Raw genomic sequence first — 14,542 nt, 5'->3', positions numbered from 1 at the left:
TTATTACCCCTCTGGTTGGGGATAAGAGTCAAAGCAATCCAGTGATTGCTGAAATATTCATGCAAAATTTTTTTAAATGCAGAAATCCTCCTCTTAACAACCCCCTCATTGCTTGGAGTCCAGACTTTCAGGATGCAGGGATCCAGGATTCCCCCTCAGTAGCTTCAAGTGCTCTTAGAGATGCTATTTGAAAATAAAAATAGATTCTGCTCCCAGATGCTGGGATCTCAAGATGAATAATGCTCCAACAGAGCAAAAATGATCATTGGGGGTCTTCTTTATTTATTACCCCTCTGCTTGACACAGGAGGATAAGAGTCAAAGCAATCCAGTGAATGATGAAATATTCATGCAAAATTTTTTTAAATGCAGAAATCCTCCTCTTAACAACCCCCTCATTGCTTGGAGTCCAGACTTTCAGGATGCAGAGATCCAGAACCCCCCTCAGTAGCTTCAAGTGCTCTTAGAGATGCTATTTGAAAATAAAAATAGATTTTTGCTCCCAGATGCTGGGATCTCAAGATGAATAATGCTCCAAGAGAGCAAAAATGATCATTGGGGGGTCTTCTTTATTTATTACCCCTCTGCTTGACACAGGGGGATAAGAGTCCAAGCAATCCAATGCCTCTTCCTAGAGGCCCCTAAGATATTTCCCCTCAGACTCACAAATCAACACTGCTAAGTAAAGAAATTTCCACTTAACACCTCATCACCCCCCCCTTTTCCCAATGTTTATGGACATAGTTACTTTTATTAGTGTGGGGGGGGAACCCTGGGGATTCCTGGTATTGGGAAAGAAAACGTGTGGATTTTCAGGGTAAAAACCAAGCTCCAGGTTCTCTGGTTTGCTGCTGGGTTTGAGCTTCTGGGGGGGTTGTGCAAAGTCCAAAAAAGGGGGGCTGTGAAAGTCCTCTTTAATCTCGAAAGGAAAAGGAAGAATTAGAGGATGGAGGTTGGGATGGTGCAAAAGGAAAGAAGATTTTTAAATCTTAAATAATTTGGGAATAAGTCACTTGAGGTCACTCCACTACAAAGGGTGCAACAGCATTAGTCAGGGCCAGAGGACAGAGGATTTGGCTTTTTGTCTTAAAAAGGGAATTACTGGTTTTTTTGGTGTGTTTTTTTCTTGTTTTGTTTTTGGTTTGGTTTTGTTTTTTGGGGTTTTTTTTTGTTTTTTGGTTTTTTTTTGTTGTGCAAAATCCTACAGAGGGGGGGCTGGCAAAGTCCTCTTTAATCTCGAAAGGAAAAGGAAGAATTAGAGGATGGAGGTTGGGATGGTGCAAAAGGAAAGAAGATTTTTAAGTCTTAATCTTGGGAATAAGTTGGAGTGGGATGAGGTGTGTTGGTGTCATTTGAGGTCACTCCACCACAAAGGGTTCAAAAGTCAGAGCCAGAGGACAGAGGATTTGGCTTTTTGTCTTAAAAAGGGAATTACTGGGTTTTTTTGTGGGTTTTTTTTCTTGTTTTGTTTTTGGTTTGGTTTGGGTTTGGTTTTGGTTTTTGGGGTTTTTTTTTTTTTTTTTTTTGGTTTTCTGGGTTTTTTTGTTGTGCAAAATCCTACAGAGGAGGGGCTGGCAAAGTCATCTTCAATCTGGAAAGGAAAAGGAAGAATTAGAGGATGGAGGTTGGGATGGTGCAAAAGGAAAGAAGATTTTTAAATCTTAAATAAGTTGGGAATAAGTCACTTGAGGTCACTCCACTACAAAGGGTGCAACAGCATTAGTCAGGGCCAGAGGAAAGAAGATTTGGCTTTTTCTCTTAAAAAGGGAGTTACTGGGGTTTTTTGTGAGGTTTTTTCTTGTTTTGTTTTTGGTTTGGTTTGGGTTTGGTTTTGGTTTTTGGGGTTTTTTTGTTTTTTGGGTTTTTTTTGTTGTGCAAAATCCTACAGAGGGGGGGCTGGCAAAGTCCTCTTTAATCTCGAAAGGAAAAGGAAGAATTAGAGGATGGAGGTTGGGATGGTGCAAAAGGAAAGAAGATTTTAAAGTCTTAATCTTGGGAATAAGTTGGAATGGGATGAGGTGTGTTGGTGTCATTTGAGGTCACTCCACCACAAAGGGTTCAAAAGTCAGAGACAGAGGACAGAGGATTTGGCTTTTTGTCTTAAAAAGGGAATTACTGGGGTTTTTTGTGGGGTTTTTTCTTGTTTTGTTTTTGGTTTGGTTTGGGTTTGGTTTGGGGTTTTGGGTTTTTTTTTGTTTTTGTTTTTTTTTTGTTTGGGATTTTTTTGTTTGCCTTTTTGTTTTGTTTTATTTTTTTGTTTGTTTGCTTTGTTTTTCTTTGGTTTTTTATTTTATTTTGGTTTTTTGGTGTTTTGGTTTTTTTGCTCTGTGGTGGCTTTTTTTGGGGGGTGGTTGGATGTTTTGGGTTTTTTTTTTTTGTTGGGTTCTTATGTTGGGGTTTTTTTGTTGTTGTTGTTGAGGAACTCAGATTTAAACAGGCCAGGAAATCAGATTTAAAGGAGCCAACTGTTTTCTGCAAACATTTACAGTGTCTAAGCCTGTCTCTACTCTAAACCTAATTATACATTATCAAGTTCTTTATTATTAAAAAAAATAAGAATAAGCTGAAATTGTGCCACAGAGACATTCTTTCACTATAAATATGTAATTTTGCCTATAAAAATACATTTCCAGTTGTGACTTAAAAAACAGATTTTTTGCCTGCAATGCAGGTGCCCTCAGGATGAACCTTGAGTTCAGAAGATCCTTTGCTGAGTTTCTCTGAGAGCTGGGATGCTTGAAGCAGCCTCCTTTAAGGGTGACAACAAGTGAAAAAAAAGGGCACAGTTTGAGTGACAATGGGTGGAAGCTGAAAATCCGTCAGAAATTTAGAGCTTTAAATATTTAACACAGAATTATCAGATGAGCCTTTGGTTTTGTTTGGTTTGTTATTTAAATTCTCCAACCTCTCACCAACGCTGGTCTTGGAAATGGAGTTTTCTGCTGCATGAAGGGAAGGGAAGGGAAGGGAAGGGAAGGGAAGGGAAGGGAAGGGAAGGGAAGGGAAGGGAAGGGAAGGGACAACATTTTCCGGGAGAGGAAGAGTTTGGAGGTTTATATGCACATCTGTCCACCAGGTCCAAGGAAGGGATTCTGCCCCTGTGCTCAGCCCTGGGGAGGCCACAGCTTGAGTCCTGTGTCCAGTTCTGGGCCCCTCAGCTCAGGAAGGAGATTGAGGTGCTGGAGCAGGTCCAGAGAAGAGCAAGGAGGCTGGGAAGGGATCCAGCACAAGTCCTGGGAGGAAGGGCTGAGGGAGCTGGGGGTGTTGAGGCTGGAGAAGAGGAGGCTCAGGGGAGACCTCATCACTCTCTCCAACTCCCTGAAAGGAGGTTGGAGCCAGGGGGGGGTTGGGCTCTTTTCCCAGGCAACTCTCAGCAAGACAAGAGGGCACAAGAGGTCTCAAGTTGTGCCAGGGGAGGTTTAGGTTGGACATTAGAAAGAATTTCTTTCTGGAGAGGGGGATCAGGCATTGGAATGGGCTGCCCAGGGAAGGGGTGGATTCTCCATCCCTGGAGATATTTCAAAAGAGCCTGGATGTGGCACTCAGTGCCATGGGCTGGGAACCACGGGGGGAGTGGACCAAGGGTTGGACTTGATGAGCTCTGAGGTCCCTTCCAACCCAACCAGTTCTAGGATTCTATGATCAGGGTGCCCTCCTAATTTTAGACACTAATTTTGGAACCAGCCAGCACAGAGTTTGTTGTCTCTGGCTGGTACTTGGCTTGATCATTGGCCATCATTTCTGTTTGTCTCTGGCCAGTTGTCCCACTTAAGCACCTGCCTCTTCCTGAAAAACATCCATCCATCTCTTCACTTCCTTCTGTGACATCATATCCTGCTTTTTGGATGCATTGCCAGCAGGAGGATAAAGAATAATCCGTAACAGTTTGAGATGAACCAAGCTCTTTCTGCTACAAACCAAGCAATCTCCAGCCTGGTTGCTCTTTTCAGGACAGAGTGTTTGGACATTAAAAAAATTTGCAAGGTCAAACTCAGGGATCAGAAAGAAATCCTTGCTTTGGTGATTCAGCTCCCTGGGCCCCCAAAGCCACCAGCTTTATCCTTTAGTATTATTTTCTCATGCTTCAGCTCTAGCCTTCATATAATGTTTAAACATCAAAAGCAGAAGCATTTTTTAACTCTTTCTTCCCAGTGAGCCCAAACAGTGGGATTCAACCCAGCCTGCAGCAATGTTGCTTTTGGTTGATTGCAATGAGTTAATTCAGTGTCCTTCCCGTCCACCTGGGTTGGTGATTTCCTTCTCTTAATCCATGAAAAAGAGCATGTGTTCTATATCCCCAATTTAGTGGCAAGACTTGTTGACTTTCATCTCAAAAAAATGGAGTTATCAACAACACCAGATTTTATATAAAGGCTGGGAGGAATTTAACAGACTCATGGAATCATCATGGTTGGAAAGGACCTTCAAGATCATCAAATCCTACACCACCTTCACCACTAAATCGTCTCCTGAAGCACCACATCTGCCTGTGTTTTTTTAACAGCTCCAGGGATGGTGACTCCACCAGCTTCCTGGACAAACTTTTCCAATGCTCCACCACTCTTTCAATGAAGAATTTTTTTTCCTAATATCCAGTCTGGTGCAACTTGAACCCATTTTACCTCTTTCCCTATCACTAATTGCTGTTGAGAAGAGGCCAACACCAGCATCACTACAGCTTTTTTTCAGGGAGTTGTAGGGAACACTGGAACAGGTTGTCCAAGGAAGTTGTGGCTGCCCCATCCCTGGAAGTATCCAAAGCCAGGTTGGATGGGGCTTGGAGCAACCTGGGATGGTGGGAAATGTCCCTGAAAGGGACATATAGGAGGGGTTGGATGAGCTTTCAGGTTCCTTCCAACCCAAACCATCCTATGATTCTATTCTATGATCCTGGGGACATCCAACCACCACCACCACATGGAGATTGTTCCCCAATAAAAGGTGCAGAGCTCCAAGACTTGAGTGTCCCTTTGCAGACCCTCTTGGTTCTGTTGGTTTCTGATAAAAGACTGGGAGGGTTGTTGGTAACTTTTACTCTCACTAGAGGCAAGGCTTTCATTTTGGGCTCATTGCTGATTTGGCTGCATGTTAATTATCCCTCTGCCTGTCAATCTTCTACCTACAGCAAAAGAAGAATACAATGATCAAGGGAATTGCTCACTCTGGATAGACATCCTGCCCAAGATTTGTCTCAGAAAATCCTCCTTTTACGCACTTTATGTAAATGTGAAGGCAAACCCAGAATAGCTCCATAAGGATATTTTTCTTGGGCAAATATTTGTAAACCAGATGACTTTTTGTGGCTTTTCACAGCTGGAAATCATACATATATCCCCTCGTGGGCACCAGTCTGATTTGAATGAAGGGGGAAAGGGATGAATTCAACCCTTTCCTTACCCTTCCATCCCTTCCTCCCTCTCTGATGTAACTTTCATTGTTTCTGTCTGATTTCTCATCTCTGTGCTCAGGCTTTTTGATTTGTCAGGATCTGTCCCTCTATCTATCTCTCCATTCCAAACCACAACATTTTGCCCATTTTTTTACCCTGTTTCTTTCTCCCACACTATACTTCTATGTCAGCTCTCTCCTCAACAGTTATGTATGTGAATGAGCAGAGTAAGTTGAGTTTGGAAAAAACCCTTTCCATCATTTCTGACCTAAACCAGCATCTTCCCTCACTGGCTCCTGCTCTGGGATGATGAATCCATAGAATGAAATCATAGAATGGTTTGAGTTGGAAGTTCCATTTCTCCTTCCAATGGGCAGGACCACCTCCCAGTAGAGGTGTTCCAGCCAACCTGGCCTTGAACACCTCCAGGGAGGGGCATCCACAACTTTTCTGGGCAACCTGGGCCAAATATCTCCCCAGTTCAAAGCATTACTGTAAAAGTAATAATAATTGCAGCAACAGTTCCTTTATTTCCCTCTAAATTTCCCAAACATGGATGCATATGTGAAACCTGTTTGCAGTGGGAAATACCATGAAAGCTTCTCATGGAATTATAGAACGATTTTGGTTGGAAAAGACCTCTGAGATCACCGAGTTCAACCATGAACCCAGCACTGCCAAGTCCACCACTAACCCATGGCCCATGGCACCACATCTCCATTGCTTTTAAATACCTCCTGGGATGGTGATTCAGCTCCCTGGGCTCCCAAAGCCACCAGCTTTATCCTTTAGTATTATTTTCTCATGCTTCAGCTCTAGCCTTGATATTTAAACCTCAAAAGCAGAAGCATTTTTTAGCTTTTTCTCCCCACTGAGCCCAAATTTTAAGGCAGAGCTCCCTCTGTTGCAAAGGTTTTACATATGGTAACTCCTCAATGCCTCACCCAAATGGCACATCAGTTGAAAAGTCTTTTTTATATCACTTGTAATGATGAAAATACTTGAATTTTATCAAATTGTTACTCTTGCTATGTTTAGTTACAACATGGTTTAATATGCAGAAGTGTAATTTCTGGCAGAGGGTCTGGGAGGAATTATTCACATTTCCCTCCCAGTTTTTTTATTTCAAATTATAAATTACTCCATTTATTTCCTTGGGGACACCCTGGTTAAATGCTGCAGTGGTTGCAACACACTGGGATTTAGCACTGTCTGCAATGGGTATCAATCTGTGAGCAAACACAAATCCTCTCAGTAATTTAAACAAAACCTCTTGGACATCCATGAATTTTGACTGATTCCACGCTGAGGTTTGGGCTGTGGGAGATGTCAATCACTCACTTCAGATCCCACTTCTTTGTAAACCAAAACTGGAGTGGATTGAAGAAGGAAATCCTGGGAAGGAAGAAACAGAGTGGGGACCATTTGTCCCCCATTGATCTCTGAAACATTTTGTGGAGATGACTTCTAAATATTGATGCTGCAAATAATGCAGAACAGGATCCTGCCATCCACCCACTTTTATACACTCCCTTTGGACACCTCTTCACCTTGAAAAAGGAGAAAACCAAGCTCAAACTTTTGGAAGGCAGTGACCCAAGACATGCAGAGTATTGAGGTTCCCAGAAGATCCAGCCTAGCTCCCCATATCCATTCTTTCCTTGGCTAATGTCATTCCCAGCCTATAATCAGGATATCTGGGATGGCAACCATGCTATTAAAACAATTATATGCACACAAAAATAATTTCCTGACAGTGATAGCAGAAGATCACAAAAATCACAGAAAGTTAGGGGTTGGAAGGGACTTTAAAAGATCATCAAGTCCAACCCCCATGCCAGAGCAAGATCACCCATGGCCCATGTCCTTCCAGTTAAATTCTCTTACAAACAGAGGGTGGTGGTAAATATCTCAGACTACATATTGGGATAAATACTGCATATTGGGATAGATTTCTGGTTTATAGAAACCTCAGATTGTGCACATTGCACAGACCATAGCTCTTGAAGTGAAAGCAATGCACTTGGATGTTGGCAGCTCCTGTGCTGAGCATAACTTGCAGCTGAAACCCTGTCAGGGTTTAACACTGGCCTGGCAATTAAACCAAGTAACAGAGGCTCTCTATTAATCTCTCTCCTCCCTGATAAGAAAGGAGAGAGAATAAGGGAGAGAGACTGATGGGTTGGGAACTAAACTACACAGCTTGAATGAAACAGGAATGATAAATAGGAAAAAATTACTAAATATATGCAAATATACAAGAAAATGGATACCACATTCCTCCCCCCTTTCCCCCAATAACTCTCAGGTCACCCCCGAGGCTGCAGGGCAGCCCTGGGAAAGTCCAGGCTGGAATCCTGGGGTCAGCAGCAGTTGGGAGCTGGAGGCAGGAACACACAGATTCAGGCTGGGATGGATCAGGAGCACAGGCAGAGGAAGGGATGGAATCCTCCCAGGATGCCGGGTGAAGGAAGGGAAGCAGGAAAGGCAGGAAGGGCAGGCAGCTGGAAGCTGGAAATCTGGCTTGGCCCTCATGATCCCTCAAATTTCTCCTGAGGATGAGGTGTATGGGATGGAATCCTCTGTTTGGTCAATTCTGGCATCTATCTTGTCTGTTCCTCCCCAAAGGAGGGATGCAGGCGGGACCTCTGTGTTTTCCTCAGAGCTGAGCAGTGTCCTTGGCTCTGCACACCAGGCTCCAGCAGTAACTCTAAACATCAAGTGTTATCAGTCCTAGAAAAACACACTGCCTGAGAAACTTGCTGTTCATTTCAGCAAGTGCAGCTACTTACAAGAGACTTAGCTAAAAGCAAAAGTACAAGACAGAAAATCACCTTTATCCTGGCCCAAACCAGGACAAACACCCAATACAATCTGTAAGAGCTGTGCAAAAAAATTGGAAGCAAAGAATCTGTACACAGACAGCTAATGAGCAATTAGCTTTGAGCCTAGGATTTATGCTTAGGATTTATTACCAGATACTGGAATCACAGAAACCTGTGAACTGGCTACTACAGGTAATGTTAGTAGGACTGAGATTTGGCCCAGGACAAAACCATGGCAGGGAGGTTGGAGCAGATGATCTCTGAGGTCCCTTCCAACCCAAACCATTCCTGGATTCTCTGATCTTCCAATGATTTGGAATCCTCCTCTGTGTTTTTCACTCAATAACACAGACTACATGGCTCCCATCCCATGTTGGTACCACCAGGTTGCACTGCTCATTCCTGAGCACACAGATTTTTTAACCCAACAGCTTCCCTGTTTCCCTGCAGATGATCCATAATGTCACATCAGCTTTGATGGATCCTCTCCAGAGCCTTCATCCATCCTTCTCTGCAGCCCATGGAGCCAACTCTAGGATGGTCCCATGGAAAGGAGGGGAATGACACTGAGTTACACCTCTTGAGAGCCTGGCCCAAATTCATGAAAATTAATTAAAAATTAATTAATCAATCCCCAAACCTGGTCTAGTTTTATTTTACTGAAAAAAAAAGGTGTCTGAGGAATGTGATGACCTCAGACACATTCAGGCTTCTTGAAGTGGGAGACTCCCCACATCATCTGATCTTTCCCTCAGTATTATCCCAGCTTTTTCGAGCCCCTGCTGGTCACCTCCCTATCCCTGTGGCAAATAAAAACCTCCAGACACCTGATCCTGGGGATGGAGCAGAGCCAGGGGGGTTCTGTCAGCAGAAACAATATTGTTCAAAGGATGGGCTCAAAGAAGGGGGGAGTCAGCTGGTGGGCCAGAGCCATGTGCTGGCATTTAGTGGAGTGAATGCTTCACTCTCTGCCTCTTTCCTAACCCCAGGTCTGCTCTGCAGATGGGAAAACACATTCCTCTCTGCATACCAATTCCTTCTGCCCTGCCACTTCATGCCCAAGGTGGCTGCTGAGGGATGAAACCTTCCTCTGATTCCCTGAGAACCCCTCCTGGTAATGCTCCTGGGGGACTGGGAGATAAATATTCCATTCTTTATGATGTTAGAAGCCCAGAATATGTTTTGCATCTGGTTTTCACAGGATCTTGACATAAAGGGACTGGAATGCAGATGTCTTTGGGGGGTATGGCTTTGAATAAATCCTGATCTCCCTTGACCTGGGGCTTTGATCCTGAACCCCAGGCCTTTGCTCCAGTGTTTTCTCAGGAATGGATGACGTTCATTTTTTCATTCCCTCATGGAAAAATGAATGGATGACGTTCATTTTTTCATTCCCTCATGGAAAAATAGCCTTTGTGGTGGACAGACTGGTCTGGGGCAGACTCATATTACCCTTTGATCACTTTTGGAGGAGGAAGCCACATCTAATCTCCTATTGTTGCAGTTTAAGCTTAAATTAAGCCTTAAGTTATCTGCAACAGTTGACCCGATGCTCTTAGGGGGTTTTTATTCCAACCTTAATGATTCTATGATATCAATTCATTTCTTAAATTAACTCCCAACAAATGACCCCAACCCCCCTATGCAATGGGATGAGTTTTATTGCATCCCCCACTTTTAAGGGAGGAGCAATCCCATTGCAATCCCTCCAACAGAACTGGTCAGCAGGGGATGGTGCCCAGGCATCTTTGCAACCCCCTGAAAAAAACCTCATTTTCATTTCCAAAGGGATTGCTGGAGAGGCAGGAGACTGCAATAAGGTCTGTATATGGCCTAGGTCTTGCATATCATGATAATGATGAAAATAATTGAGGAGCAGAAGGGGCTGAAATCCATTCTGAGTCCTCAGTCATGGTGACTCCACCACACTTTTTCATTAGGAAAAAAAAAAAAAGGAGGAAAGCAATTAAATGAGGGGCTGCACTGATGGGCTTGAGGAGTTTCTTTGACACCAACACTCCCCTCTTGGCTGTCCCAGTGCTGGATCCAGGGCTGGGGTGTTCCTGTTATCTATCTCCCTTTAATCTTCTTCTACTCTCCTGCTTTCTCTTTCCTAAAATCATTGAGTAAACACAATTTTTCCCCAGGTTACACAGCATTAAAATCCATGTATTGTGGCTTTTGTGATCTAAATAATCAATTTTTGTGATTGCACAGCCTGAACATATAAAATCATTGTAGTATCAACTTTTGTGCTTTGATTCCTTCTACAGTTCTAATTAAATCTTGTGTTCAGGTGCAGACCTTGAGTGTTCTTCCACTTCAATCTGATTTAGGGGTATTGGACAGTCCAAGGGAGTTTTTTGGGTACCCCCAAGGAAGCCCAGGCCTGGGAGGTGAAGTCATGGGATGTGACACCCTGGTTCTCCATGATACAAGAGCTGGGTCAGTCTGGAAATTGAACCTCTGTGAATCAGTTGAAAAATTACCCATGTTTCCTGGGCATGATGGTCAAGAGTTCTGGCAAATATTTTGGGAAGATCTCAGTGTACTCTGCAGCCTTTTATGTGTCAGCTGCTGCATTTCAGCAGTCACACTGCAGATGCTCATGCACAGGTCAGCAAAGTCAACTGCAAATAATCAGTGTCTACCTGCTGACACCTTTTCTTCAATGAAATCTAAAGAATTTTGTATTTTATGAAATAGAATTCATGTTGGAGTTCAGATGGACTCACCCAGTAAGGACTGGTACCCAGGGGCTCTCCCTCCCCTGCTCACAGGGACAGAAAATTATTCTTTAGCAAAATGATGGAGTGGAGGATGCACAGATCCTTTCCAAAGGAAGAGACCTGATGATCTCTTTTGTAGAACAGAAAATTGCAGTCTGGACAAAAAAATTCTCTGCAGAACTAACAGGTGTGGTAATATTCCCATAACCACTGCCTCCCAAATGCCAACAAATCTCCCCACTCTGTTAAGTCCTGGGGATTTCCCAGTCCTTGATTCCCTGTCCATTGTAGCTTGGATCTGCACTGAGCAGTAGGATAAAAGCAGGGAAGAGTTTTTTTAAACCTTCCAAAGAGTTTTTTTAAACCTTTTTTTAAACCTTGCACTGTGGCTCAGGGTAGGCTTTCCTTCCAGACATCCCAGGCTCCTCTCTGGTCCAGATAGCTGCTTGATTTAAAATCTCTAATTTTTTTTAACCTTTCTGTATTCTGAGAAAAGAGTTCAAGCGATTTATGGAGGCCAAAAATCCTTTTATATTTGTAATACCTCCCAGATTTATAAATTCAGGTACAAGTCATTTGCTTTCCAGAGGCACTGGACTGGATGTATCTCTGCCAAGGCAAAATGATTTTTTAGGATACCAATCCTATGTCCTGGAAATCACTAAAGCCTTTCCCATTGGGCAATCTCCTCACTTGACCAACCAGCCCATCTTCAGGTAATAAAAAAATTATCTAAGTCTTTGTCTAAGTTAATTCAGCAGAACCCTCAGCTCAGGGTTCTATTTACAATTTCCTAGGGGTGCAGCAAGGAATATTTGAGTCCTAAATCTAAAAACTGGGAACACTACAAGGTGACATTAATATTAGGCTGCCACATGACCAGTGAAGGACCAATGTTCCTTTGGTGCATCCACTGAAGGCAGAATCCCCTACAGCATCCTAAATAGTTGCCAGGCAACCATGGAGGGACAACTGCATTGACCTCTTAGATCCCTCTCTTCTCCCCACTAAATTTGCAGGGACTTGTTGACTTCATTTATTAAAGGGGGTCAAATATTGACTATAAGGCACAGAACGTGAACAAAAGTAGGAAAATGCATTATTCATATCCCAATTTTTATGTTTGTGAAAAAGAATATAATGTGTGCCATATTCCTGCACATACCCATGGAGGCATTTCACCCTCTGGTTAAAAAAAAAAAAAGAAAAACCAAACAAAAAAAAAAAAAAAAAAAAAAAAAAAAAAAAAAAAAAAAACAACACCAGATTTAGATCTATGAACGTCTATGCTGATTTACATCTAAGGCAGCAGGGTTGGGAAGCCAAATATCTTGGGACTAAATTAAAGTCAGACAGAAATAAAATGCTTTGAAATGTAAGAATCCACAGCACCAGCTCTTTTGCTCTACAGTATTTTGCTTTGCTCCTACTGCATCCAGTAGGACACATCCAATGGTGCCCAGGGGAAAAAATATCTCAGAAAAATGCAGGGTGTAGCACAGAAATTTTCACAGTTATTGAGCTCCACGTTGCTCCTGATGAGGTGTTTAGAAGATGGGTAGATGAGATGATGCAGTACATGGTTTAGTGATTAGGGGTTGTAGGGTGGGCAGTTAGACTTGATGGTCTTAGAGGTCTTTTCCAACCTTGATTATTCTGTGACTGTAAATATTTCCACCTCATGATATCTATCTGGGTAAGGTTTATTTGCTGAAAGGTGCTGGTGACAGCCATAGTGTCCTGTTTGAGCCAGGGAAGACCTAATTTTCTGTCTTTTAATTTAATTTTCAGCTAAGTCTCTTCTAAGTGGCTGCATTTGCTGAAATTACCAGCAAGTTTCTCACTCAGTATCTGCTTCTAGGACTGAAAACCAATCTTATCCTGGGCTGCTTCAAGAGAAGTGTGGCCAGAAGGTTCTGATTCTCCTCTTCTACTCCACTCTCATGAGAACTGGAGTTCTGCATCCAGTTCTGGAGCCCCTATTCCCAGAAAGCCCTGGAGGTGCTGGAGAGTGTCCAGAGAAGGGCCAGGAGGATGCTCAGAGGGCTGGAGCAGCTCTGCTATGCAGACAGTGAGAGAGTTGGGGTTGTTCAGTCTGGAGAGGAGAAGGCTCCAAGGAGACCTTAGTGTGGCCTTCCAGGATCTGAAGGGGCTACAGGAAAGCTGGGGAGGGACTTTTTAGGATGTCAGGGAGGGACAGGACATGGGGAATGGATCCAAACTAGAGGAGGGGAGATTTAGAGTGGATGTGAGGAAGAAGTTCTTCCCCATGAGGGTGGTGAGAGTCTGGCACAGGTTGCCCAGAGAGGTGGTGGAAGCCCCATCCATCCCTGGAAGTTTTTAAGGCCAGGATGGATGGGGCTCTGAGCAACCTGAGCTGGTGGGAGGTGTCCCTGCCCATGGCAGGGGGTTGGAACTGGATGAGCTTAAAGGTCTCTTCCAACACTGAAAATTCTGTGTTTCTATATCTTTGTAGCCCAAAAAGAAGGACCAAGGTAAGGAGCCTGGTCCTGGTGTCACAGCTGAGCTCTCAGCAGCTGCTCCTCTCCCTGAAACAACTTTAACAGGGTTGGAACCATGCTCTGGAGATTCCTGTTCCTCCTTGCTGGCTCTGATCCTATAAAACAAGCAGAAGTTGGGGTTGGACCTAGAACCAGAACTGGACACAGTCCTGCAGATGGGGTCTCAGAAGAGCAGCAGAGGGGCTGAATCACCTCCCTTGACCATCAATACAATATAATGTAAAATATAGCATAAAAAAACCCAAACAAACAGTGTGAATGCAGGAGATCTGCTTTGCACTTTGACATTTGTCAGAGATTTGCCTGTGGCTGAGAAATGTGTCTGTGCTCAGGAAAGCTGATGGGGACCTGAACCACGAGACCAACAGAGACTGAGCCAATGCAGTTCTGAACTGGGAGCTGTTAAAGCAAGTGTATTAAATAGTCCTAATTCTCAGTCAAAAAAAAATACAAAAATCTCCTCATAAAAGCCCAGCTGGCTCACGGAGGAAATGAACTTTACAAGAAGTAGAATATATAAACAAGATAATTTTTGTTTATAGCAGCACTGCAGCATTATCAGTGGAGTTAATGAAGCCAAATTTCATGGACCTGGGTTCTGCACTCTGCCCCCAAGCTTCTCCCTTGCACAGAGCATCTCTTCCCTTCCCTCCTGCAATCCATCACCTCCTCTCCACTCCATGTCCTCCAGACAGGGGGACCACGATTTTTTGACTGCTCAGCTTTCATCCCAGAGAAGATGAGGGAATGGAAGAGAAAAGAGGAGGGACTGGATGGGAATGTTCTCATCCTTCCTTTTGTAATCAATCAGCAGTGTCCATAAATCTTGCAGGACCCCAGTCCCTTGGAAAACTTTACCTTCATCCAGTGGGTTCAACAAGATAATGGAAATCAATGGGATCTTCTCAGCCTCATTTCCTGGTCAGTCCAGGTTAAAATCTAATGATGGGAAGAGGGGGGAGAAGGCATGAATCCAATAATTCTGAAGGCATTAAATGGAGCAATCTGATGAGAGAAGCCACATTCCACAGCTGTCAAGACCCTAGGAATTTGGGTTGAATATTTTTCGAGAAGGCAG

This window comes from Heliangelus exortis, chromosome 2, assembly GCF_036169615.1.
Source record: "Heliangelus exortis chromosome 2, bHelExo1.hap1, whole genome shotgun sequence".
NCBI lineage: Eukaryota > Metazoa > Chordata > Aves > Apodiformes > Trochilidae > Heliangelus > Heliangelus exortis.
The sequence above is the reverse complement of the archived record's forward strand: the minus strand, read 5'-3'. Positions refer to the sequence as shown.